The following is a 27,039-nucleotide window of genomic DNA, read 5'->3' as shown; positions in this document are numbered from 1 at the left end:
GCATGTCACTGAGGTCACCATCTCTTTCTCTTTACAAGAAATTGCCAAACTGTTATGAAAATGTCTGTTCCAATGTACAGTCCCACCTGCAGTGACTTCTCCTTATTCCATAACTTCAGTACGTTTGGCGGTGTCAGACTCTGATGTTTTGACCAATCTGCTGTGCATGAGGTGGTCATGCATTGATGCTTTTCCTGAGCAGTTTCTCTGCAGGGGTCTGTCGTGTGCCACTGTACCGCAGAGTTACTTGGGCTAGGCTGGAAGCAGGGCAGCCATTAGACCCTCCGGCACAGTGAAGTCCTCAGAGCCCCGTGTTCAGAGCCCAATACCATGACGCTTCCCTTGTGGGAGGGGAGGGGCTGGGGAGAGGACAGAAGATGAGGATGTAAGACCCTCGTAGTCAGCAATACAGCCTTAGTCACATTTGTGGACTGAATCAATCAGTGAAAGAACCAGTGCTGAATCGTTAGTGTATGTTATTAATAGAATATAGGTCATAAGAGAAAACATGATTAATTACAAGATGATCCCAGCGGCTGTCATACAGGATAGTGATTGAGGGCTTAGATTTTCCCAAGGCAAAGTCCTTTCTTCGCAAAGCAACTTTTCTTTGTTGGCAGGTGGGTAGAGGCAGTTAAATGAATGGAGATTTTCCTAAGTCACTGTTTCAAAGACAGGATGGGGATGGGTATAATGGGAATCTTCTCTAAATGAAGGACGACTGAACCACTTTATTAGTAGGTGAGTAGGTCCCTGATGCCCGAATGTGAAGCTCTGGTAAAGTCTAAAAAGGAGAATGCAACTTGTAGCAGAAGGCCCCTGTGGGCTTGGTTCTCCTTCAGCTCAAATCTAAATGCCTAGATCAGCCACTTATACACCTGGCCGCCCCCATCACCGTTTGGTCAGGAGGGGTGCATGTGGCCAGGCCCTCTTAGAGGTTGGGTGCCCAGGGTGTGTGTCCTGTTCCGAGACAGAAAGCAGAAGAGAAAGCTGCCATCTCTGGGCGCAGGGAGAGAAAAGAGCTAGTAGCCCTGGTCCCAGCCTTTGGGGCTGTTAATTCCGTGCACTGGGAAAGCGGGTGCCAGCAACAGTCACAGGCTCTGACCAGTCAGATTAGCCACCCCTTCTTCCTTCCTTGGTCTTCGTGGAGAGGTGCGAATGGATGATCTTTTACACATGAGTTGAGATGAAATACGAGGGAAGAAGTGCAGGAACAGGAAGGCCCAGGTGCACAGGCTGAGGCTGCCTTGGGGTCAGGAGAGCAGCGCCCTGGCTGGCTGGCCCTGCAGAAGCACCTCGCCCGGAGCCATGGCACGCAATAATGCCAGCTTCACAAGATTTCAGTGAGGCTGGAAACCAAGGTCATTAACATGTAAATACTTTGAAATGTGATATGAGCGATTGGTTTTCAGGATGTTGATTGTGGAGTAATGGAACTTTTGTCGGACACTTCCCTGAAAGCCCATTTTTAAAAACAGAAAAAAGTGGAGCTGCTGTAGGTGAATGGGAGTGCAGAGGCCTGGAGCCTCGCCCGGTGCCCCCCCTTACCCTCTGCTGTCTCCCCAAGGACCATACTCAGGTGAGTTCAAGGTGAAACCTCCTGGGGCTCTAGGGAGGCCTGGCTCTGCCTCCAGCTGGCCCTGGGCCCCAAGCAAGTCATCTCAGCATTCTGAACCTCAGTTTTTTTATCTATCAAGTGGGCAGATCAGACTAGATTGAAGAGTTCTTCACCCAGTTCCTATGAACAGAGGCTTCAGAGATCTTTGACATCCTTGAAATAGTTGTGTGTATGTGTGTGTGTGTGTTTCCTGGAGAGACATGACATAGTTTTGTTTTGTCAGCTCCTCAGAAGGATTGTATTCACTGGAACATGAAGGAACACTGTATTGATTTCTGAGGTCCCTTCCAGTTCTATCAGTCAGTTATTTCTGTTGTAAATGACAGAATCTCCCCAACTCAAACTGTCTTAAACTGCAAAGGGAAGTTAATGGCTCTGGGACCTGAAAATCTCAGAGCTACCCTGACTGGAGTCTGCACTCAGGTATTCTTGTCAGGAATACACCCTTCACCACTTCTGGATTCTGCCTCTTTCACCTTTCACTTTATCCTTAGGTGTCCATCCCCTCCCTCAGGTGGCAAAGAAGCCTTCAACAGCCCCTGCCTTACACCCATTTCTTTCCCCCAGTGATCCAGCAAAATTTCCAGGGCCAACTCTGATTGGCCTTGCTTGGATCATGTGTCTCTCCCAGAGCCAATCACTGTGGCTGAGGGGAGGAACCATCAGGCTAGGAGTCAGGCCTGGACACCCTCTCACTCCCAGGTCCTCTCATCTTGGCTTCTATTTCTTGGTATACACCCTGGGAAGTGAGGTGTGCAGCCCTGTGACTGTGACTTATGTGACAAATGAGCCAGGGCTGTTGCTCTGGTGGGTGCTGGAGTTGCTGAGGCAATTCCAAGGGCATCTTCCCTTCCCAGGTGGTGTAAGAGGGGCTCTGGGATGTCTGGGGTCCTGGCTGAATTCCTGGCACTGTAGCCTGCCTTTGCTGCCATTTCCACAACCCTTCAGCATCTGCTGCAGCCCCTCCTGTGTATCAGGGACCTCAAACTGATGGACATCACAGCTTCCTCCACTTGACAGGGAGTAGATTCTTAGCTCAGAGGGACGTGGCAGCACTGCACGTCACTGCTAATGTGCCTTTAAAGAGCCATGAACATCACTCTAGAGAAAGAAAGCGGGGAAAATGAGTGGCAGAAAAGCAATTTCTGATGCAATTTAAAAGGCAGTGATTACAATTTTACAGGAGCTTTATTGCAGGGGCTTCCTGATCATCCCAGGAATTTTTTTAATGGGAAGTCTGGTGATAAAGGAAAATGTTCTGGGTGCTTCTGGTTCCCTCCTGGCCTGCCAAGCATCTTGAAAATCAAAATTGTTAGTGTTTCATAGACCAGCTTTAGGGATAGCAACTACCCAAGAGGCTATTTCTGATCTTTCAAAGAGTGTGTGTTTTTCTGTATTTGCTGATTCTATGTATAGTAACTGCTTCTAATTTTATTTTATGCTTTCCTAAGTGGCTTAGTAGTAAGCTGTGCGAATTGTCAAGAACCGTACTCACTTCTTCCCTTCTATGTTAGTTGAGAGTCATTCGGTTGTGTGAACAAATAGAAATTCAGGTCAGCCTGCGTAAGTATAAAAGGAAATGTTTGAACTCACAGCCTGGAACATTCTATGTGTAATGGCTTCAGGGTTGCCAGGACCCTGTTTCCTTCCGTCTCCTGGCTGCAGTCCTCTGTTGGTTTTATGGTCACATAGGCTCTGAGGCAGCTCCACATATATATCCAACCAACTTAGCAGCCCCAGAGATTTCCCTGTAATCCCAGCACATGTCCTGAGACTGTTTAGTGGACCTGATCAGCCTGGGTTTGGTTCCAGGGCCACCCTGAGCCATCACTGAGGCCAGGGGCGGGGAAGAGGGGATGCGGTGGCTTTATTGGCCAGGCCTGGGTTTTGTGACACCACTCCCTTCCCTACCAACACATGGATTGGGTCATTCCCACAGGAATTCCATGGGCTGAGTGAGAAAGATGAGGTCCGGAGGGCCTACCTGGAAAGGGAAATGGATGCAGGATGAACCAAAACCACCAATGCTCAGGACCCCGTCCCATACAAAACTCACGAGGATCTGAATCTGCTGCACACCCCCTAGTTGTCACCTTCCCTGGGCACACACTCCACCTTTACCCTATCTCAGGGCTAGCGTAGGGGTTCTTAACCTCAGGTCCATGGACCCCTGAAGGGTCCTTGGCTGGAATTTAGAGGATTGTGAAGTTGCCTGGGAAAAAAATTACATCTTTATTTTCTCTACCATCTAACTGAAATTTAGCATTTCCATTCCTTCTGAACAAGGGCCACAAACCACGTTGTATCAGCAATGCCTGTGACTTTGTCGCTGCTAGAGATCAAAACGTTTTCCATGTCACATTACAGTTGTTGTAGATATTACAAGGTACTGTTTACACTCATCTCTTTCTAAATTACTGTAGTTATTGGACCCACCACTAAGATCTCATAATTTAAAGCATTCACAAAGAAGCACAAATATTAACTGTATCTCAGGTTAGGTTTTGTTTTACAGATATTTTGATATCTGAATATAATCGATTTCCCTTGTAATCTTGTGTATTGTATTTTGTACATTTGAACACATGATTCTGAGAAGGAGCCCAAACCCTTCTTCACCAGGCTGCCAATAGGGGTCCCTGGCCTGAGAAAGGTAAAGAACAAAGAACCCCTTCTGGCTTCTCCAGAGCCCCTAAGGGCAAGATTATTGAAGCTATCCTGATTCCTGGACTCTGGAAAGTAGGCCAGCTGCTTGCTAGGTTTCCTTCCTCTGAGGCCCCCTGGAGGAGCTGGCTGGCATTTGAGGTCGGCCTTGGCATGTGGATGGCATGTGGACATGGCAGCATTGGGGAAGGATGGGGAGAGGCCTTGCCAGCCTGCAGTTAGCCCTGTCTTCATTGACCGCCGTGACCGTGTGGCCTGGCCAGGTGGTCGGGAGCAGGCTCTGAAGCCAGGTTGCCTGGGTTCGCCCCACCTATAGTGTGCTTTGGACTGGCTGGGCAGCCTCTAGGGTTACTGGGGGAGTGAAATGAGTCGGCACATTCTGCTAGGATGGAGCCTGGCACATAGGGAGTGAGAGTCATCGTTTAGCGTATAGGAGGGTTCTAGGTTGTCCTCTCAGATCTCATCTCCCTGGCTTAGTAAGTGCCTGGCCTAAACCAAAATGTGATGGTGAGCAATGCAGACAAGTGGCTTCTTGGCCTGGAGACATTCATCCATCCATGAAATACCCACTCAAATATGCACAACCATACTAAATATTCAAAAACGTAAATTAATAATACAGAGTTACAGGCCAGCGCTTTTTCTCTGCCACTCCTCTGCTCACAGTTGTCTGAAGGAAATGTCTTTATAATGGGCTCCCAGCTGCCCCGTCACCTCCCTGCCCTCGTGTCCCGCACTCACCCTGCGCCAGGCACACGGGCCTCCTGCTGCTCCTGAACGCGCCCCCACCACCCCCGCCACCTCCTGCCTCAGGTCCTGTGCAGTGGCCGTTCCTGTGCCTGGAAGGCTCTTTGCCAGATAGTCACCCAATTCGTGGTCTCCTGTATTCAGGCCTCTGTCCTCAGGCCTCCTCTGACGTCTCTGTGAAGCGGCAGCCCGTTGCTCTCCTCAGCCTACTTAGTCTCCATCAAGGCGCCGCCGCTCCCTGGCTGAGGATTGAGTTTGTTCAGTGTCTCCCTCCCCTGCTGGAGTGTCTCCTCCCTGAGGACAGCGACTTTGTCTTGGTCACTGGTGTACCCTCGGTGCCTGGCACGCAGCAGGCGTTCAATAAATATTTGTTGAGGGAGTGACTTCGTGAATGACAGGTGGGTACTACAGCAGGAAGGCTCATGCTGGCCGAAGATGTAACCTCATTTTTTTTCTCTCCGTAGATGCACAGTCTTTGACCTCGGCTCTCCTGGGACCCTCAAGGAGCACTAGTGTCCAGAACATACTAAGGTTGAGTACTGAGATTTGTGTGACTTTCGTTTGCTTAAGTTTTACGGCTCATACATATAAGCCTCTTTATTATTTAAAAAAAAAATTTTATTTGGAAGAGTACCAAGGGAAAGATGTATGACTCCTCCCCTGTCCCTCCCAACACCCACAGTCTGACATCTTCCCTCCGAGGTCATTGCAGTCAGTAGTTGGGTGGGTGTCTGGCTGGACCTCTCTTCCTGCTCATGAACATTCCTCCTTATCCAAATACACCCTCATTATTTTAATTTCTTACATGGAGAACAAAGAAGCCGTGCTAGATGACGCTTCTGCAGCATGTTTCCCACTGTCCCCAGTGGTAGTGTGTCTTGAAGATCTTTCTTCATAGCATCCATCAGTGTATCACAGTCTTTTTTTTTTTTAACTTTTCAATTTCCATTTTAAAATTTACACAGAGTGAAATTCACTTTTTGGTGTGTGGTTCTTTGAGTTTAGGCAAATGCATGCCGTTGTGTGACTACCACCACAGTTAAGATACAGAATGGCCCCATCACCCCATGTGTGGATGTGCTGTTTATCTATAGGCTAAAAGTATAGTGCAGGTAGTTACACAAAATTAAAATATGTACACATGGTAAGTACTTACCTGTAATATAAAGATTTTGAATGTGTTATAATTAGGTTTCCGGGTTTTTTGCTAGTGAGCACTCTCTTTGGTTTCTTTGGCCCAGACCAAGTAAAGGACGGGGCCTCAGGGTGTGGGGCAGTCCAGGTGGTAGTGGGGCATTCCTAAACGAGGATGTCAACCTTTGTTGGCAGGATGCCACAAGGGTCTTGGGAGAGGGAGTGCTGTCTGATCCTTGAATCACCAAGAGACCCCAATAGCGTGGAAAGTGGGAGAACAGAAGATTCTGGCATCCAGACTCTGGACGCAGATAGTGGTGTTGGCTGAGTTGCAGGGACCAGTCAGTCGAGTTTGGGAACTGAGTGCATCTAGACAGGGGGACTTCCCCGGCGGTCCAGTGGTTAGGACTCCGCACTCTCACTGCCGAGGGCCTGGGTTCGATCCCTGGTCGGGGAACTAAGATCCCGTAAGCCGTGTGGTGTGGCCAAAAAAAAAAAGTTAAAAAAACAAAATCTAGACAGTATCTTCTCCCTTGGCTGTTTCTTGGGTCTCTTCATATTCCTTCATCCTGGCCTAAGGCTCTGCCCGGGTACCTGGAGCTTGTTTGTGGGACAGTCTCTTGGGGCCAGATTTCCATTAAGGGATGTTTCTTGGCACAATTCTGGTTTTTTTTAAACATCTTTATTGGAGTATAATTGCTTTACAATGGTGTGTTAGTTTCTGCTTTATAACAAAGTGAGTCATCTATACATATACATATATCCCCATATCTCCTCCCTCTTGGGTCTCCCTCCCACCCTCCCTATCCCACCCCTCTAGGTGGTCATAAATCACTGAGCTGATCTCCCTGTGCTATGCGGCTGCTTCCCACTAGCTATCTGTTTTACATTTGGTAGTGTATATATGTCCATGCCACTCTCTCACTTCGTCCCAGCTTACCCTTCCCCCTTCCCGTGTCCTCAAGTCCATTCTCTACGTCTGCATCTTTATTACTGTCCTGTCCCTAGGTTCATCAGAACCTTTTTTTTTTTTTTTAAGATTCCATATATATGTGTTAGCATGCGGTATTTATTTTTCTTTTTCTGACTTACTTCACTCTGTATGACAGTCTCTAGGTCCATCCATCTCACTACAAATAACTCAATTTCATTTCTTTTTATGGCTGAGTAATATTCCATTGTATATATGTGCCACATCTTTATCCATTCATCTGTCGATGGACACTTAGGTTGCTTCCATGTCCTGGCTATTGTGAGTAGAGCTGCAATGAACATTGTGGTACATGACTCTTTTTGAATTATGGTTTTCTCAGGGTGTATGCCCAGTAGTGGGATTGCTGGGTCATACGGCAGCTCTATTTTTAGTTTCTTAAGGAACCTCCATACTGTTCTCCATAGTGGCTGTATCAATTTACGTTCCCACCAACAGTGCAAGAGGGTTCCCTTTTCTCCACACCCTCTCCAGCATTTATTGTTTGTAGACTTTTTGATGATGGCCATACAATTCTGTATTAACTTTTTTATTTTAAAGGAATTTTAGACTTACAAAAAAGTGACAAAAATAGTACAGAGAGTTCACATTATCTACCCTTCACCCAGCATCCCCAAATGCTACCATCTTATACAACTGTAGCACAACTATTAAAACTAGGAAATGAACACTGGTCTAGTACTATGAACTAAGTTACAGACTTCAGTCATATTTCACTAGTTTTTCTACTGATGTCCTTTCTCTTTTCCAAGACCCTATCCAGGATCCTTACTTCATTTAGTTGTCATGTCTCTTTAATCCTCCTCCAATCCGCATCAGTTCCTCAGTATTTCCTTGTCTTTTATGACCATGACACTCTGGAAGAGAGCTGTCCTGTTATTTTGTAGATTGTCTCAGTTTGGCTTTGTCTGATGTTTCCTCATGACAGGGTTGAGCTTATGCATTATTTGGCAGAGGTGAGGTGCCCGCCTCGGTGCATGGCACCAGCGGGTCCCCGTGTCTCATCACTGGTGATGTTAACCTGGATCACTTCATCAAGGTGCTGTCTGCTGGGTTTCTCCACTGTCCGGTAACTGTTTTTTCCCTTTGCAATTGATAGTTATCTTGGGGGAGGTGCTTTGAGACTACACTTGTTTCTCCTTGAACTTGCACCTGCTCATTTTGGCATGCGTTGGTAGGGTGAATCTTGCCTGCAACAGTTATCACTGTGGTATTTCCCTAATGGTGATTTTTGTACGTCCCTCATTTCTTCTACATTTATGAATTGTCCACATAATTAGTTCTGTTAAGGGAGACCTGTCCCTTCTCCCTCATTTATTTCAGTTATTCGGTTATTAACATATATCTGTATGGCATCATAGATACTCATTTTAATCTAGCTCGTCCCTTTTTAATGCGGTAAAAGGTTCCAGTTTCTGAGTGAATTCCTAGTATTGCCTCTAAAACCGCAGGAGGACCGGCATCATTCCTACATGGTAACGAGCGCCTTAGGGACTGGAAAGCAGGAGACAGGGTTTCATTTGTTCCTTCATTCGTTTCTTTCCTTCACTCAACAAATAGGCCTTTGAGCACCTACTGTTATGGTCCAGGCACTGGGGATTCAGGAATGAACAAAACAAACAAAATCCTTTCCCTACAGGAACTGACATCCTACTGGAGGATAAAACAATAAGCAGACAAACGAGTAAATGTGGGGATAAGTGCTACAGGGATCAGTAAAGCAGGAAAGAGGACTGACTGGGAGCAACAGTGATTTTATTTTAATTTTTATTTTTTTTGGCCGCGCCGTGCGGCTTGTGGGATCTTAGTTCCCAGACCAGGGATCGAACCTGTGCCCCCTGCATTGGGAGCACAGAGTCTTAACCACTGGACCGCAAGGGAAGTCCAAGGGGGTGATTTTTGACCAGGTGATCCAGGAAGGCCTCTCTGAGGAGGCCCTGAAGGGAAGGAACAAGGCAGGTCCCCGACCTAATTCTTCCATCTGCCAGCCAGGAGAGCTAAACGAATTCTCTCACTTCTGAACAGGGTTTCAGGAATTGTGGCAAACAGGAAAACGTGTTACCTCTCTGAGGGGCATCCCCTACTGAGCTCTAGCCCGTTTGTTGCCCTGGGGAAATGCCAAGTCTTGCCAGATCTGCTGATATTTTTTCCCCAATAGAAGACAGAAATGAGGAATTCTTGCTTGTCCATCGAACCCAAATTATGCTACATCAGCTAACTTTCAGGGATATGTGGATGAATATCTTTTGTTCATTTTCATTGTATTTATTTATTGATTTATCTATCTATTTATTTATTTTAAGTATTTATTTATTGGGCTGTGCCAGGTCTTAGTTGCGGCATGCACGATCTAATTCCCCGACCAGGGATCGAACCCAGGCCCCCTGCATTGGAAGCGCGGAGTCTTAGCCACTGGACCACCAGGGAATTCCCTCATTGTATTTATTCATTGTTACCTTTGGAACAAAAGATACCAGTTTTTCATTTTGGTAGGAATGTAGATTTTGTTTTAAATATATGTATATATATTCAAGTTTAAAAGTGAGTTGATTTAAAGGAACTATTAAGTAATTGTACAGCTGGGACATAGATGCAGTTGAAAAGGAAGGGTGAAACACAGCTAGTGAGGTTTGGTAAACGCTGTCCTGTCTTGACGTTCCACTCTTTCTCCTCTGGATCAGGGGTTCTCAGCCGGGGACCTGAACTGAGGCTGGCAAACGATGACCATGGACATGTGCCCTGAGCCCTTTGTGTCATGGTGGGTGTATCAGCCAGGAATGCTTTGAGCGGCAAGAACAGAAAACCCAGCTCACGCAGCTTAAACAAATGAGGCTCAATTTCTCTCCCATAACAACAAACCCAGAGGTACTTGGCTGCCGATGTCAGTTCAGAGGCTGAGGGATGTCTGGGCTGGGGCCTCCTTGATTCCCTTGGCTTTTCCCTCATGGTTGCAAGGTTGCTGCTTGCAGCTCCAACCGGAACAAGGAAGGGGGAGAGTCAACTCCAAGCAGTGTGGTTTTTTTTCAGTTCTGAACCACTTCAGCAATCCCAGAATCCCCCTCCCCAGAAGATTCCACTTACATCTCATTGGCCAGAAATGGGTCACATAGCCTCCCCCTATTTCAAGGAAGGTGAGAAATGTTGTTTGGCTTTTCAGCCTCTCCTGAGGAGGAAGCCAGAGAAAAAGGGAACTGAGAGTGTCAGTTGGGTTATCCAGCCAACAGTGTCTGGCTCCACGGGAGAACGAAAACAATAATAATGACCATTAATGGGTGCAGACTCTACGCCGCGCCCTGCTGTAAGCGCTTTACGTGCATGATCTCATTCAGTCCTTCCACCCACCCTGTGATGTCGCTGCTGTGATCTCCCCATAGTAATGACTTGGAAACTGAGGCAGAGAGTGGTGACGCCCTTTATCAAGCAGAGGAGCCAGGGTGGGAACCTTTGCAATGTCTCCAGAGCCCTCGCTCTTGGCCACTACACTTTGTCGCTTCATAAGAGGTCCTGGGGTCCCAGACTGCTAGCTATCTGACCTCAGTTTAAATTCTTCTAGGAAGGGAGGAACAGGGCAGCATATTTTGCTTTAGGGAAGTTTTGATCATTAAAAAGCTTCCTCGTGAATCACATCCATTCTGTGTAACTGCCTCTCACTGGTCCTGGTCCAGTCCTGATGAAGGGCACCAGCCACACATCTTCCTCCTGGCAGCCCTTTGTGGCTTGCAGATGGCAGAGTCTTCTCCTGGCCTCCTTTTCCAAACACACTGTACCTGTGCTTTTAACTCTTCTTCCCAGAATGGCGCTTCCAGCCTTCTTTCCTTTCTTGGGGTTCTGCTGGTTGTTTCAACACACATTTAATATGCGCCTCCTCGGTGCCCATCCCTGTAGTGTAGTGGTGTGGGTGAGACGGTCTCATGGCTGAGTGGGCCCTGCACTCAGGGGGCTCCTCGTCCAGGGAGGGAGGCAGGCCCTCAGACAGTGACAGCCCAGGGTGGTCAGGGCTGTATGGGGGAACCCCAGGGGCTGATGAGAGCCCACAGGAGGTGCCCAGGCAAGCCTGGGGGTCAGGGAGGTCTCCTGGAAGCAGCTTTGGGCTTTGAAGGAAGAATAGAGATTTGTCAATGAGCAATTTCCCCCCTCTTCTCCACCTCCCCTTTCTTCAGTGACACTCTTTCGCTGCAGCTCTCCTTGCTGAATCTCCACCCCCTTCCTCTGTAAGATGTAGGGTTTGGACTTGGGTTTCCATCCGTCCATCCAGCAAACATATCCCATGTGAGCACTAGGCTTACAGGGATACCCTCTTGGATCGAGAGTATTTGGGGAAAGCTCTGTAGGCAAACAACCCAGAGTCATGAGAGTCCTAAGAGGGAAAGCCACAGGGCCATGGGAACTCTGAGGAGACACCTGACACTGACTTGGGGCTTCAGGGCCACCTTCTTGAAGGCTGCGAAATCCATCACAATGGGCTGACACAGTGGCCGAGAGCACAGGCTCGAGTCCAGCTAACCTGGGGTCTAGTCTTAGCTTGATTACTGACGAGCCCCAAGTAGGGAGCCTAACTCTGGGAGCTTCTGTTTTCTCCTGAGGTTGTTTTGGGAATTACAACGTGACTGTGAATCTCAAGTACTTAGTGCCTGGCTGAAGTAGTCACACAATAGATGAGATGGCGATGGTGGCCACTTGGATTCATTAGCCTTTACTGCATGGCAGAAGTTAGGCAGCCTGGTCACCAGCCTGGAAGGGAATAATAAGCATTCACTGCTGCTGCTCGGATTATTTATTCAGCAAATAAGAGTGTTTACCTTGTGCCCAGCCCTGAGCTAGCGTGATGCCTGGATATAGCTGGACTGGGCTCTGCAAACAGGACTTGTGCAGCTGAGGCCTGGGCCAGAGATTTTACGGGAGAAGAGACGAGTTTCCTTGGTGGGTATTGGAAACCCATAGCTTTCGGTCTCCCAGTCCCCTTTCCAATTAGTCCCCAGGCCTTTCAGCATTGGCCTCTAGCGTGTGGGCTGCCCTTGACCTCTGTGGCCAGAACGCATGGATGCTCTTTCTGCTCAGCCCGTCAGCCGAGTCCCAAATTAGACCTGACAGTGTGATTTATTCTCTGGGATGGAGCTGGGAGGGCAGAGCCCCAGTGGGTGATTCCGAGGGAAGGTTGTCAGCCCGAATTAGCCCAGGCCCTTCACGCGGCCTTGCTGTTTCAGCTTCCCCTAACTAATAGGGTTTTCCCAGGGTGTTGCTGCCTTCTGAGCAGCCTCTTCCCAATTCCCAGGGGCTGAGACTTGGCTGTGATCCCTAAGGAGCTGTGTTTGATGAGGGCCCCGAGGCCTCAGGCTCTGTCTGAAGGGAGTGGGGGCTCTGGGTCCTTTCATCTGCCTCATCAGGCATTGAAAGTGGCGATTCCCCAGGGAGTAGTTATGCAGTCTGCCCCTCTCATCCTGAGTTCAGTACTGGCAGCTGAAGGCCACTGCCTTGCTCCTCACCTCCCGGTCTGTAATCACAGCTGTCTCTGCCTTTAGCTGCCTTCATTCATTCACACAGAGTGCCGGTGAGAGGCAAGATTCTGCTGCAGAAGCAAATTAACCCTGAAATCCTAGAGGTTGAACACAGCAAATGTCTAGTTCTTACTCATGACCCAAGTCAGGTCAGCTGGGGGCTTTGCCTTGAACCTCAGGGACCCAGGATGGGGCGGTGGGGGGGGGCTCCCCTGTCTTGTAGCATCACAACTGGAACACACAGTCTCCAGGGTCACCACGGCAGGACGAGGGAACTAGAGGGTCACACCGCAGCACTTAGATGCCAAGGCCAGAGTGATGCAGTCCACCTCTGCTCACACCCAGAACTAGCCGTGTGGCCTTGCCTAACTAACTGCAAGGGGCTGGGATGTGGGAGCATGTGGGTGTTCAGTGAGCAGTAAATATCCTGGCCACAAGAGGCAAGTGTGGTATTTATTAAGCACGTACTGTGTGCCGGGTTTTCTAAGAGGGCTCTGGAAGTACAAAGGGGCCTCTGTCTTCCTGGAGCTCATGGTTCGGTGGAGGAAACAGAACCTCAGTAAGAATTCATAGAAGCAGCTGTATCATTACATCTGCACTAAGTGCCCTGATGGAGGAGCCATGACAGCCTATCCGGGGGGACCTGACATGTTTCGAGAGGTCAGGAGATGTCTCTCATAAGGACTGCCATTTGAGGGGAGGCCTGAAGGATGTGTAGACCTTAATGGATGGGGGGAGCATTCCCAGTAGAGGGAACAGCATCAGCGGAGTTCTGGAGGTGGGAAGGAGCTTGATTCTGGGAAGGAACTGGAAGGTGGCCAGCAAAGCTGTAGGATACTGAGTCGGGGAGAGGAAGCTGGGGGCAGACCATGCAGGGTCTGCGTGGCTGTGAGGAGGAGTTTGGTATTTGTTAACACCTACCTTTTGGAGCTGTTGAAAGAATCAAATGAGCTCAATCATTCTTTCAGCACATGCTGAGTTTCAACTCTTTGGCAGACAGTGTTTCAGGTCCGAGGGACGTAACTGTGAACAAGATGGACAAATGTCCCTGCTCTCCTGGAGCTGGCATTCTTGAAGGAGAGACAGATAAGAAACCAGAAAAGAAACAAATAATATAATTTTACTTCGTGAAGAAACTTCTGACCAATGAAATAGGGTAATTTAATAGAGAGCATTTAGTTTGGATTCTTTTGGCTATAAGTGACAGAAAACCCCAGTTGTGCCGACTTAAACTGTCAGGAAATGTGTGGGCTCCCCAACCCCAAGTCCAAGTGTTTTTGGGGGCTGCCTTCTGGGTTGGTGACTCGGCAGCTCAACATGGATGGCGTGGAGAACCCAGGTTCATTCTGCAGCAGCTGGGCTGTCCATGATGCACTTTTACCTTAAGACAGGTCCCTCCCATGATCATTGGGTGGCAGTTGGGACATTGCAGGGAATCTCAGGGGTGGGAACAGAAGCTTTTTCAAACTCTGTGTGCCCCAAGGATCTCTGTAGTCCACCTTTGTAGGCAGTGAATTATAGGGCCAGTGGGAGAGCAGCGGGGAGGCTTCTGCCATAGTCCAGATGGGAGACGATGGAGGACAGAACCAGGATGGGAGGGAGTGGAGGGTGGGGGGGGGGCAGGTTAGGAGGTAGAATGGCCGGGGCTTGCTAACAACACGGCTGCTGGAAAGGATGCTGAGCACATGCACGCGTGCACACACACACGCACACACACACGCACACACACATACAGAGATATCTATCCGCCTTGTACTGTGTCCTCCTCTTGTAAAAAGTCTTGGTACACATTTGCATAGTACAGGCTCTGAGAAATCTTGCAGGGAAGAAACCTGCTTCTTTGACTATGGAACCTTTTTATTTTCTGAAAGGCACTTAGTAACATGTTCTGCGGAAAAATTTGAAAATTTTTGCTTTAATAATAATTCTCATTTTTGTGGCATATTTGTGGGGAGCTTTAAGAAACTCCAAGGCCTGAGCCCCACCCCAGAACATTTCACTAGAGTCACCCAGGGTAGGACCAGGCGTGGGATGGGGTTTTTTTTTAAAGCTCCCCAGATGTTTCCAGGGCGTGGCTGAGGGTGGGAACTATTGCTTTATTGTGTCCTTCGGTGAGCTTCACGTTATAAAACTGTGTTGTTTATATGCATGTCTGATTATCAAAGTAATACTTGCTTGTTGTTTAAAAAAAAGAAATCAAAGGACCCAGACTCTGCCAAGATAATCACTTTTTCAAGCCTGGAGTGTTCCTTCTAGATTAAAAAAAAAATACTTGCACTAAAAAAAAAAATACTGTATGTATCCCAAAACAAGATGATTCCCCATCTTTCCAAAGAGAAATTTTTTTTTAAAGTTTTGGGGTCTACTTGAAATGTTTAGGGATATTGATGACGTAATCAGTTGCCTATCTATATTTTTCAGTTTATTAATTTTGTGACACATTTAGAATCATGACATCAAAAACGTTGAATTCAAAATGTGGCTTAGATCCTCTCACATCATAAAATGTTACACTCTTCACAGGCCTCCTTATCATCATTAGAGCCCCTTTTTTGAGTCATCGACCCATATTTCCAGAGTACATCATTTCCACCTCCATCTGAAGTGCTTGTGATGTGGAACTTCTTGAATCTGTGTATTAAGTTGTTGCTGGAAACTGTATCCCAAGTAGTCATATATCATTAGCCAATTTTTTTTTAATTCCCCTTTTAGTTGTATATTGGTGATCTCTAAAGTGTAGCCAATAACTTTTACTATGTTACATTAAGGAAAAAAAAACACTTTGATTTTTTTTTTTAAAGACAGTTACTGAAAATGAATAAATGAAAAAATGTGAACATATAAAAGCAGTTACATAAGCACTCATTTTTGAGTCAATCAGACTAATGATTCCGATATGAATAATAAATGACAGTTTAGGAAAATTCAGTTTCATCCCACACAGCAGCACTTTGCCTCAAGATAGTTTTCAGTCTTACTTTACACAGCCTTTTTTCAGTTTTCAAAATTCTAGTTAATTAAATGAATGTTGCTTACAATTATTTGTCCCTATCTTGCTCTCTGTCTTTAAAGGGCCTCTTTAAGTGACTTATAACACTTGGAATAGTGAGGTCAAGCCCTCGGGAACAGTTCCTGAGTCTATTATAATATATGCCTCCTTTTTCATTGTTGCCAAAACTAGCATCACTGAAATCTTTAGATGCTAATGTGGCTTTTCCCAAGTTGCACTTTGTTCAAAATAAAATAATATGAAAACTTTGAAACACAACTCTTATTGCTGAGGATCATTTTTCAGGGGGGAAATCTTGCTTTATATTTGGGTAGGTCTTGTATTCAAACTAAATTAAGTAGGTTAAACACATACAGTTAACTCAGTGGTATTTGATCTTCCTGCTATGAGCAATAACTTCTTGGAAAGCCTGAGTTCTCTAACTTGCCCAGCTTAATCTCATTCATTCATTCATTCATTCAGTATTGATGAATTTCCTGTCAGCTACCCTAAGAACCAGTAAAGAGGACGGTAGTACAAAAGGCCCATGTTGGAATCCCAGCCTTCCACTTCTACCTGTGCAAGTGTGGCCAAGGCACTTAACCTTCCCATGCCTCAGTTTCCCCATCTATAAACTAGAGATGATAACACTGCCTTCCTCGCAAAGTGGTTGTGGGGATTCAGGGGTTTAATACAGATCCACAATCCCAGGTGGAATGTTACCCAAATAGACAGATTATCATCACTGCAGAAATATCGATGTGATGGATGCTTCCCTAGACCCTGCTGGGTATAAGCTCTCCATTGCTTTTCTAAAATCAAAATCATCCAGAATCCCAAAACTCATTTGGCCTAAGAGGTTCGGAAAGGGCAGCTGTATATATAAAACCCTTAGCATAGTGCCTGGCACTTAATAAGTTCTGTGTAAATGGTAACCATTTGTTACTGTTATTATTATTTAAAGTACCTACCTCACCATCCTTAATCATCATCATGGAAATGCAAGTGATAACCACAATGAGATGCCATTACACACCCACCTCAATAGGTGAAATAAAGACAACATAGGAGGAGATGAGGTCAGAGAGCTACATGTGAGGCCTTACAGGGACTGAGGCTTTTTCCTGAATGTGTAGTGGGAGCGTTCCGAGCAGAGGAGGGATATGTTCTGACTCAAGTTAGCAGAGTCCCTCTGGTTGTGTGTGGAACCAGGGGAGGGAGCCGGGAAATCAGGGAGGGAGCTCCTGCTACAGTTCATGGTCCAGGCTGGCGGGGGTGGGAGGTGGAGCAGGGAGAAGCACGCAGGTCCTAACCATGATTTGAAGGTGGAGCCAATACTAACTATGAATGGACTGAATGTGGGGTTGAGAGGAGAGGGGTGGAGGCTGGCACTGAGGTTTTGGCCTGAGCACCAGGTGACTAGTGAAGGCATTGAGTTGAGAGCCAGCAGAGTGGCGATTTGCAAGGAGAAGGTGAAGATGGTGGGAGAATCAAGGATAGAGCTGATGGGAGTGGATTCAAGAGAAACACAGCTTTGCTTTTTTTTTTTTTTTTAAGAGCTGTTTTAAAAGGTGTACAGAATATTGATCATGAAATACAGAGAGTTCCCACGAACTCCCTCTCTCCCCACTCTAAATGAAAGTTTCCCCTTTTATTTACATTCGTATTAGTGTGGTACATTTTTTTTAAAACTGATGAACCAATACTGATACATCGTTGCTAACTAAAGTACATAGTTTACAGTTAGGGTTCATGCTTTGTGTTCTACATGCTATGGGTTTTGACACGTGTGATATGTATCCACTGTTACAGTATCATACAGGGTAGCTTCACAGCCCTGCCTATTTGTTTGCACCCTTCCACCCCTTGCCCCCCCACCCCAAAACCACTGATCTGTTTACTGCAGAACAACAGGACTTTGTATCCATCTCCCTGGCAGACATGAGCCTGTGAAGGTGTCTTCCATCGTCGCCCCTCCCACCCCGCCGTGTGTTTTGTTTGTTGCTGTGTCTCTAGTGCTTTGGCCACACCTGACACAGTAGCTGCACAATAAAGATATGCTCAGTTAGTGTCTTCTTGGATTGGGGAGGGATTAGAATCAGAAGGAGCCCTTGGAATCAGAGGCTGTCATGCCAGAGTGTGACAGTAGTGTGTTCTGTGGACCTGGGCTTCCCAGTGGGCTCCCCTCCACACACCATGGGTATTAGGGGGAAGGAATAATTGGAAGTGTAACCCAGACATCTGTGTGCCCTCCCCCAAACTAACCATTTACTGAGTGCCTGGCCCCGTGGACAGGACTGACATGTCTTCCCCATCTGTAAATTAGCATAATGAGAGTATTGACCTCATAGAGCTATTGTAAGGGGTCAGTGGGATAATGCTGTAAGACACCTGTAGGTGTTTCATAAATGTGATGAGCTATTAGTCTGACTTCATGGCATTCCCCATCTACTGGGGGGAGATAGATATCAAATAATCACTCAAATAACCACATAATTTAACTGGTAATTAAACTCTAAAAGAAAAGTCCAGAATGCCTTTGAAAGAGAGTTACAGGGCTGGAGGTGGGGTCTTATTCAAGGCTGGAGTGGGGTTGGGAGTGTCTGAGAAGAAGTGACCTGTAAGCCTAGACTTGAAGGATAAGTGGGAACTTGCCCAGGGGCGGGCTGGAGGCTGGTGTTTGGGGGCAGGAAGAAGAGCCTGTACAAAGGCCCTGGGGTGTGCTGGAGGAACAGAGGCTGGTGTGCCCTGAGCAGAGGGATGGGGGGACAGGTCAGCAGCCTGGGTCATACTGGGCCTGGCGAACCATCCATAATGATTTGGACTTCTTCCCATGGCCCCTGAAGGGTTTTAGGAGACCCATGATGCTGGTTTGGTTTGGTTTAGCTTTTTAGCTCCTGTGTGCACTTTCAAGGCCTGGTGTCCTGACTCCCTCCTCCCCCAGAACAGTTTGTACCAACTGCTGCAAGCCAGGGTCAGGGTCAGAGACTCCAGCCCTCCCCCGTCACCTTGAAGTGCTGTGCTGCCTTCTGGCCGTCAGTCTGCAGGTCTGGAAGGAGCTTTACATAAGGAGAAGGTGCCCTGGTTCCAGACTCATCAATCCTTAGGAAAGAAGCAGCTGGCTGATCCATCCCAGGCCACTGGGAAGCCCGCAGAACAGGTCACTGCAGCATCGCCTCTTCCTCAGAAAGGCTCGGGGCCTCACTGGTTCATGATCCCATCCTCTCAGAGAAGGGACCCCAGCCTGCCCCCCTCAAAGATGGCCTTGTTTCCTCCTGGGCCTGGAGCTGCCAATAGCTCCACCCCCACCCATTTCCCTGTTTCTTTTGTAAGGTGCCAACCAACATGCTTCTCTCAGTTCCCTCTTGCGGGCCAGGCCCTGGAGAGAGGTGGGACAGGGTGGGGAGGAGAGTTTCCAGGTTACCTTTGTCTCCTCAGCTCTGCACAGGAAATGGCTATTTTGTGGGCCACGAGTTTGGGGAGGCCCTGTGCCCCAGCCCCTCATCAAGGGCTCAGATGAGTCCTCCAGCCTGGGAATGGTGTCGGACTCCCAGGGTATATGGAGAGGCCCAGGTACCCTGAGCGGCTCCTCTGATCCTGCCCTGGCCTCTCCTCTGCTGGAGTGGCCTCTGCCAGTTGCTGGGTAAGTGGAGGGCCTTGCTGTCCCTTCTTCTGTCCTGTCCATGGCCGCCCATTCCCAGAGCTCCCAGAGCGGGGCTCTGACCCTTGCGGGGGGATCGGGGAGGTTCCCTTCTGAGCACTTGGGTGCATCCTGTCTCGGGAAACCCACAAAACTTTTAAGTGTGGCTTCTCAGCAATGCGGTAGTTCAGAGGCTCTTATAGAGACTTTTAAACTGATGGAGTCCACATCCAGACCTGAGTGGCTGGCCCCGTGGCACTCAGGATCTTGCTCAATCCTCCCAACAACCCTAGGAGGTAGGTATTCATAGGAAACAGATGAGGAAACCAGGGCACAGATAGGTCAGGTCACTTGCCTAAGCCCCACAGCTGGGAAGTGGTGGAGTCAGGATTTGAACCCAAGCTGTTTGGCTTCATAATCACTGTGCTGTGCTGCCTGCCTGCCCACTCTCCTTATCACATCACTGTTTATTTTCTTCTTAGTACTTACTCAGTTTGTTGACTTGTGTACTGCCTATCTACACCCTTTAGGATGTAAGCTCCTATTTGATAATATGAATTATGTGTCTTGTTTGGTGGTGTAAACCCAACATCTAGTACCTGGCACACAGGAGCTGCTCAATAAATATCTGTTGAATGAATGATCCAAAGTTGCCAGTGAAAAGGATGTGGAGGAACTGGATCTCTCATACTTTGCTGGTGGGAATGTCAAATGGTACAGCCACTCTGGAAAACAGATTGGCACTTTCTTAAAAACTAAGTGTGCAACTGTCATATGACCCAGCCATTGCACTCTTTTTTTTTTTTTAATTCATTTATTTATTTATTTTTGGCTGCGTTGTGTCTTCGTTGCTGCACGCGGGCTTTCTCTAGTTGAGGTGAGCGGGGGCTACTCTTCATTGCGATGCGTGAGCTTCTCATTGCGGTGGCTTCTCTTGTTGCGGAGAACGGGCTTCAGTAGTTGTGGTACGTGGGCTCAGTAGTTGCGACTTGCCGGCTCTAGAGTGCAGGCTCAGTAGTTGTGGCTCACGGGCCCTGTTGCTCCGCAGCATGTGGGATCTTCCCAGACCAGGGCTCGAACCCGTGTACCCTGCATTGACAGGCAGACTCTCAACCACTGCACCACCAGGGAAGCCCCTATACAACATTTTTAAATGGCAAAATCGTACAAATGGAGAACGTATTGGTGGTTGTCAGGGGTTAGGGATAGGGGGTTATGAAGGAGTGGGTGTGATTATAAAAGGTAACATGAGGGATCTATCTTTGTGATAATGAAACTGCTCATATCTTGGTTGTGATAGTGGATACACAGACATACACAAGTGATGAAGTGGTATAGAACAGAAGACACACACGCAAATGAATACAGGAAATCTGAATAAAATCAGTAGATTGTTTCAATGTCCATTTCCTGGTTATGATATTGTACTTCATTTTTGCAAAAAGTTACCATTTGCCAAACTGGGTAAAGTGTATATAGTATCTCTCTGTATCATATCTTACAAGTATACTTGAGTTTACAATTACCTCAGTAAAAATGGCTATTAAAAAAAGTTGCCAGTGAGATGGGAAGAGAGAGAAAGGGGGAAGTGAAAGATGGATCTGTCTGCAGAGGTGAGGGAGATGGGCAGGGCAGGGCAGAGCACAGGGCCTGTAGGCCATGGGAGGGGTTTAGGGTTTACCCTGAGGTCAGCCCCCGGAAGGGTTTCAGGCAGGAGAGGGACCTGGTCAGATCTGCATTTTTAAGTGATAACTGTGGCTGCAACACTGAGAGATTGGGGTCAGGGAAGCTGGAGGACAGAGCCTACAGCAAGTGGGCCTGAATGCAGAGGAAAACGAACTGGCCAGAGAGCCTTGTAGGTCTTCAACAGACCAGTCTGTGAAGGAGAGGGTCAGGGATGACTCCTGAAGCAAGGCGCTCAGTTAATGTGTGTGGTCGGCAGCCTCTATGTCTTGTTTGGGGTGTGAGTTACACAGGTGTAGACGTGTGAAAATTCATCAAACTGTGCACTTAAAACAGGTACATGTTACTGTATGTAATTATACTTTATTAGATAGATACCATGAAATCATAATGATAATAAAATAGCTCACATTTCTTAAAGCTTTTACTCTGTGCCAGGCTCCATGCTAAGCACTTTGCACGTGTTAGTTCATTTTATCCATACAACAGTTCTGTGAGATGGGTACTTCTGTTCTTATTTTATTTTTCTTTTTAATTTTTTCATTAAAAAAATATTTTCTTTTTGGCCGCACTGCACGGCACGCGGAACTTCCCCAACCAGGGATCGAACCTGTGTCCCCTGCAGTAGAAGCGCAGAGTCTTAACCACCGGACCACCAGGGAAGTCCCTGTTCTTGTTTTATAGATGAGGCAGCTCAAATGAAATCACCTGTCCAGGGTCACAATGGCAGAGCGGCCACTGGCACCAGGGCAGGCCAGCTCCAGAGGGCAGGTCTCCTTGACTCCCCTTTCATCTCATTTGGGCCTTTCCCTTGATTCCGATGTAGTGGTGATGCACCGCAGCTGGTGGGGTCTCCTCACTGAAGTCCTGAGGCCGTGTGCTATGTCGGAGAGCCCAGCTGTAGTCAGATCTCAGGGTACCTACATCCAGAAGTCCAACCTTTGATTCAGGAACAGAGTCGCTGCAGGAGAGCCAGGCTGGGCTTCTTGTCCTGTCTCTCATCCTCAGCTCCAGCCAGCTGGGGATTAACCCTCTGCCGTTTTCGGGAGAAATAGAACATAGGAAACTGGCTGCAGCTGGGTTCTTGTGAAGAATGAAGGAAACGAAGTAACCCACTGCTGAAGGTTTCCAGACCCCTTGTGTGCCAGGGACAGCGCCACTGCCTGTTTCTGCGGAATCACATGTGTGGTGCTGACCCAACAGGCAGGGGACGTGCAACTTGAGACTTGTAAATGTTCTCTGTACGTTGGGATTCAGCATCCCTTCCCGTTGGTGTCTCAGATGCCCCATTTCCCTCTTGCAGGGATTTTCCTCTGTTTAACAGTCGAAAAATGGCTGCCTCGTTTGTGGTTCTCGGTTAGAATGCTTTTAGGTGCAAGTAACAAAAACACTGACATCATCTGGCCAACGGTAAAGACATTTAATATGTCTTGGAAGTCTAGAGGTGGGTGGGCTGCAGGCGAGGTAGGGTCAGCGGCTCAGATGTCTGCCATCAAGGTTCTCAGTGTTAGCTTCGTCCTAGAGCTTTCTCTCTATATATACATATGTGCCTCTTGGTCCCAAGCTGGCTGCCAGTGACAGGGCCACCTGCTTTCTTGTCCACAGACATCGGGAGAGAGAGAGGAAAAAAAGAGCCCAGTCCCTCATGGGTTATAAATACTTCCCTTTAGTCTAGGATTGGTCCAGCTGAGGTCATGTGCTCTCCTTAGCAGACCAGTCAACTCCGCAGAGGAATGCCATGTCCTGATTGCCTTTGACCAGTTGGGGTCTATCTTCCAGGGGAAGAGGGGAGTGGGTATTGAGTAGACAACCAGATGCCTGCCACAGCTGGGAAAGGCCTCCAGACTCGGTCCCTGACCGAGGCAAAATTAACAAATTGTGTCAGGCCCAACAGATCGTGGCATTTGAGAACAAAGATTTTCTTTTGAAGAAGTGTAGTCATTTGTGTCCAGTTTCTGCCTTCTGCCTCTTCTTCCACCCTCACGTAACCCCAGAAATGGAGGGCAAGTCAAGTCCTGCTCCCACAGACGACTTGTCTGTTGGCGGAAACAATGTGTGTGTTGCCTCCCGTGTCACTGGGTAAATTTTTGTTGTTATTTTTTCCTTCTTCATCCTCTAGCCCTCCTTCCATCCCCTCCCCCACTCTGGGGTGACTGTGGTGTGTCTGTAGCTAGGTACATATCCTTGCAAAATATATATTGAGGTTTGAGGAAGGAGTCTGCTTCCAGAAATGGTTTTGGGCTCCATATCTTATTCTTATTCTTCCTTTTTCTTCCGGTTTTCACCAAATGCCGTGTTTTTGAGATCTCGTTGCTCTGCGTGCTCCAGTGCATTACGTCTGCCTGCTGAACAGTCGTATGTGATGTGCATCTGCCACCCTCACATTTCTAGTCCCCTGGTGTTCAAGTCACCCCCAGCTCCACACCACCACGACCAGTACTTCAGTGAGCACCCACATACCTGTGTCCTTCTGAACCCCTGGGGTTTATGTCCAGGGGTCACATTGTGGCTGGAGACGGGCATTCTCTCTTCCCCCAGGGACGGCCAGGGTCGCTCTCCGTACTGCTGCTCTGGCCCATGCTCTCCCCAGCGGGCAGGAGGGTCCAGCCTTCCCATTGGCTGCTCACCACTTGCTGTCATTATCCTGCTTCCTAATTTGTGTCACCCCAATGAAGTGGGGTCTCGGGTTTTAATGCTCTGATTACTGGTCTGGCTGAATGCATCTTCGTGCCTCTTCTTGCACCTCTTACCCTGAGTCAGGCTTCCTTTTCTATGAGTGGCCCCTTCAGAGCTGAGGCGAGGCAGGAGAGCATGGTCATGAGAGGCAAATTCTGGAGCCAGATGGCCTAGGTTCGAATCCTGACCCTGCCATTTAACCCAGCGAGTTAACCTCTCTGAGCCTCAGAATTGCCTTAAATACAAAACAGGAATGGTAATAGGATCTATATCCTAAAATATTTTGAGGACTTAACAGATAATATATATAAAGCACTTAGGATAGGGACTTGCCTGGTGGCGCAGTGGTTAAGAATCCGCCTGCCAGTGCAGGGGACACGGGTTCGAGCCCTGGTCCGGGAAGATCCCACATGCCGCGGAGCAACTAAGCCCACGTGCCGCAACTACTGAGCCCACGTGCCACAACTCCTGAAGCCCGCGTGCCTAGAGGCCATGCTCTGCAACAAGAGAAGCCACTGCAATGAGAAGCCCGCGCACCGCAATGAAGAATAGCCCCTGCTCGCTGCAACTAGAGAAAGCCCACGCGCAGCAACGAAGACCCAACGCGGCCAAAAATTTTTTAAAAAGCACTTAGGACAGTATTAGCATACATATGATATGAAAATATCAGCAATTATTATTATCACTATCATCATCATTATTGGGTGTTTCAAAGTTTCTAGGGGAATTCCGTGGCGGCTCAGTGGTCAGGACATGGGCTTTCACTGCCATGGATCCAGGTTCGATTCCTAGTCGGGGAGCTAAGATCCCACAAGCTGTGCAGTGTGGCCAAAAAAAAAAAAGGTTTCTAAAGATTCAAATATTTTATCCTTTCTTCTTTTCATTCACATCAGAATGTCTGCCTGTGCAGGCGCTTCCGGCTTCTCTCTGGTGGCTCCTTAGGAACCATGAGAGACAGTGAAACTTGTAAAAGACAGATCAGGTCTAGATATACTCCTTTCTCCCACATTTGAGTTGGGTGGTATATGTTCATTTCCATGTAAGTGATTTTTAATTTTTAAAAATATGATATATTTTAAGAAATTATAAAACATTATAAAAGCCTATGAAGTAAAAATCCAAAGTCTCACTCCTCCTTTCCCTGTACCCCACCCCCCCAGTCTCACTTTCTGGAGATAAAACAACCATTGTAAAGGGTTTGCTGTGTCGGCCGTGTTGTTAAGTGTATGGGCTCTGGAGCCCTGCCGGCCTGGGCTCAAATCCCGGTTCCAGCACCGACTGGCTGTGTGACCTAGTTATATTAGTTTGGTATTGCTGCCATAACAAAAAAAACACAGACTGGGTGGTTTAAACAACAGTTTTTTTTTCCAGTTCTGGAGGCTAGAAGTCCAGGATCAAGGTGCCAGCAGAGTTGGTTTCCTCCAAGGCCTCTCTCCTCGGCTTGCTGGCAGCCGCCCTGTTGCTGTCTCTCCACATGGTCGTGTCTCTGTGTGTGTAATTACCTCTGGCTTTATCTCCAAATACAGTCACATTCTGAGGTACTGGGGCTTAGGACTTCAACATGTATGCTTGACAGTTCTGTGCCTCAGTTTCCTTATCTGTAAAACGGAGACAGTAATTGTATCTACCTTATAGGGTTTTCTGAACATGTGATATGTAACATACATACATACATATATATATATATATATACACACACACACACACATATAAAGTGCTGGCGCATGGTAAATGCTAGATTCATATTTGTAGATATTATTATTATTACTATTTATCAGACTTTTTCCTCCAGATATCACATACTTTTATATATATGTATGTATGTATGTATGTGTGTATATATGTGATAATACTGTTTCTCCACAGCTTGGTTTGTCCCTTATCGGTGTCTCTTGGGCATTGTACCCTATCAGCATGTTAGATGTGCCCTCATTCTTTTTAATGGCTGCTTGGGGTTGTATTATATGGATTTATCAAAATGCATTTAATCAGTTCTTTAGTGAGGGACTTTCTGGTTGCCTTCATTTTCTTCTGTCTCAAGCAGCTGGGGGGCCTTGTCCAGGCAGCTTTGGGTTCTTGGGCCAGCATTTCTCTTGGTTTTGGAATCACTGGATCCACAGACATGCATGGTTTTAATCTAATTGACAAATTGCCTTCAAAAAAGGTTCTACCAGTTTGTACCCCCAACAACAGAATAGGGACCGGTTTTCCCTTTCGTTTTGGGTTTTGTTTTGTTTTTTAATAAATTTATTTTATTTACTTTTGGCTGCATTGGGTCTTCGTTGCTGTGCGCGGGCTTTCTCTAGTTGCGGCGAGCGGGGGCTACTCTTCATTGCAGTGCGCGGGCTTCTCATTGCGGTATGCGGGCTTCTCATTGCGGTGTCTTCTCTTGTTGCGGAGCACGGGCTCTAGGCCTGTGGGCTTCAGTAGTTGTGGCATACGAGCTCAGTAGTTGTGTCTCGCGGGCTCTAGAGCGCAAGCTCAATAGTTGTGGCACATGGGCTTAATTGCTTCGCGGCATATGGGATCTTCCCAGACCAGGGCTTGAAACCGTGTCCCCTGCATTGGCAGGCAGATTCTTAACCACTGCACCACCAGGGAAGCCCATATGTGTTGGTTTTGATTAATGGAAAATTTCAAACATATACAGAGGTAGTAAGAACAGTGTACAGAGCCTGTCTCCAAATCCCACAGTTTTCATCACACAATCAAGCTCGCTTCATCCATCCCCCTGTCTCTGGATTATTTTGAAGCAAATCTCAAACATTGTATCATTTCATTTGGGGCATTTTAAACTCCACACCCTCAACGCGCCTGTACATTATGGAAGAGAGGAAGGCATTTCCATAAGATAATCCTTGCTTTGTGTGGTGCTCTTCACTTTCCAAGTGTATCTTCTCCTTTCATTATCAGGTGCTCCTAAAATGTAGTCAAGGCAGGTGTATCTGTCAGGAAAACAAAATCCACTCTAGGTGTTTCAGACAGAGGGAATTCAACATAGAGAATTTGGTTAAATTAGTGATGGAGGAGCAGAGAAGCCAAACAGGGGCAGAGGGACAAGCAACCAGAGCTGGAGGGATGCAAGAGGGAGGGGTTATTACCAGCGCCCAGGGCTTTGAGGGGAGTGGGGAGGCATGTCCTACCCAAGATGCTGTCCAAGGTGGAGGGACAAGAGGGAGAACCATCCTGGCTTCTCGCCTCCTCCACCTGCCAGGTTTCTGCCATTGACCCGCATTGGCCGAACCTAGCCAGAATCCTGGGAAATGTAGTTCCCTATGATCCGGAGCAGGTCAGGCAATGGGTCAATCAGGGAAGTTTATCCCATTTTATTCATTTATTTATTTATTGGCCACGCCGTGTGGCATGCGGGATCTTAGTTTCCCGACCAGGGATCGAACCTGA

The 27,039-nt window shown here is 47.5% G+C and overlaps 1 protein-coding gene across 4 annotated transcripts in view; it reads left to right on the top strand.

Annotated features, from left to right (window-relative positions):
- The window catches only part of SIPA1L3 (signal induced proliferation associated 1 like 3), a 238,270-nt gene that overhangs the window by 90,576 nt on the left and 120,655 nt on the right, over nucleotides 1-27,039 (top strand). For all 4 annotated transcript variants that reach the window (XM_059905575.1, XM_059905574.1, XM_059905572.1 and 1 more), the window contains one exon: nucleotides 5,494-5,560. The gene's annotated coding sequence lies outside the window, so the exon portion shown is untranslated. The remainder of the gene's footprint in view (nucleotides 1-5,493; nucleotides 5,561-27,039) is intronic.

Source organism: Balaenoptera ricei, chromosome 19 (assembly GCF_028023285.1).
Source record: "Balaenoptera ricei isolate mBalRic1 chromosome 19, mBalRic1.hap2, whole genome shotgun sequence".
Taxonomy (NCBI): Eukaryota; Metazoa; Chordata; class Mammalia; order Artiodactyla; family Balaenopteridae; genus Balaenoptera; species Balaenoptera ricei.
The sequence above is the reverse complement of the archived record's forward strand: the minus strand, read 5'-3'. Positions and strand labels throughout refer to the sequence as shown.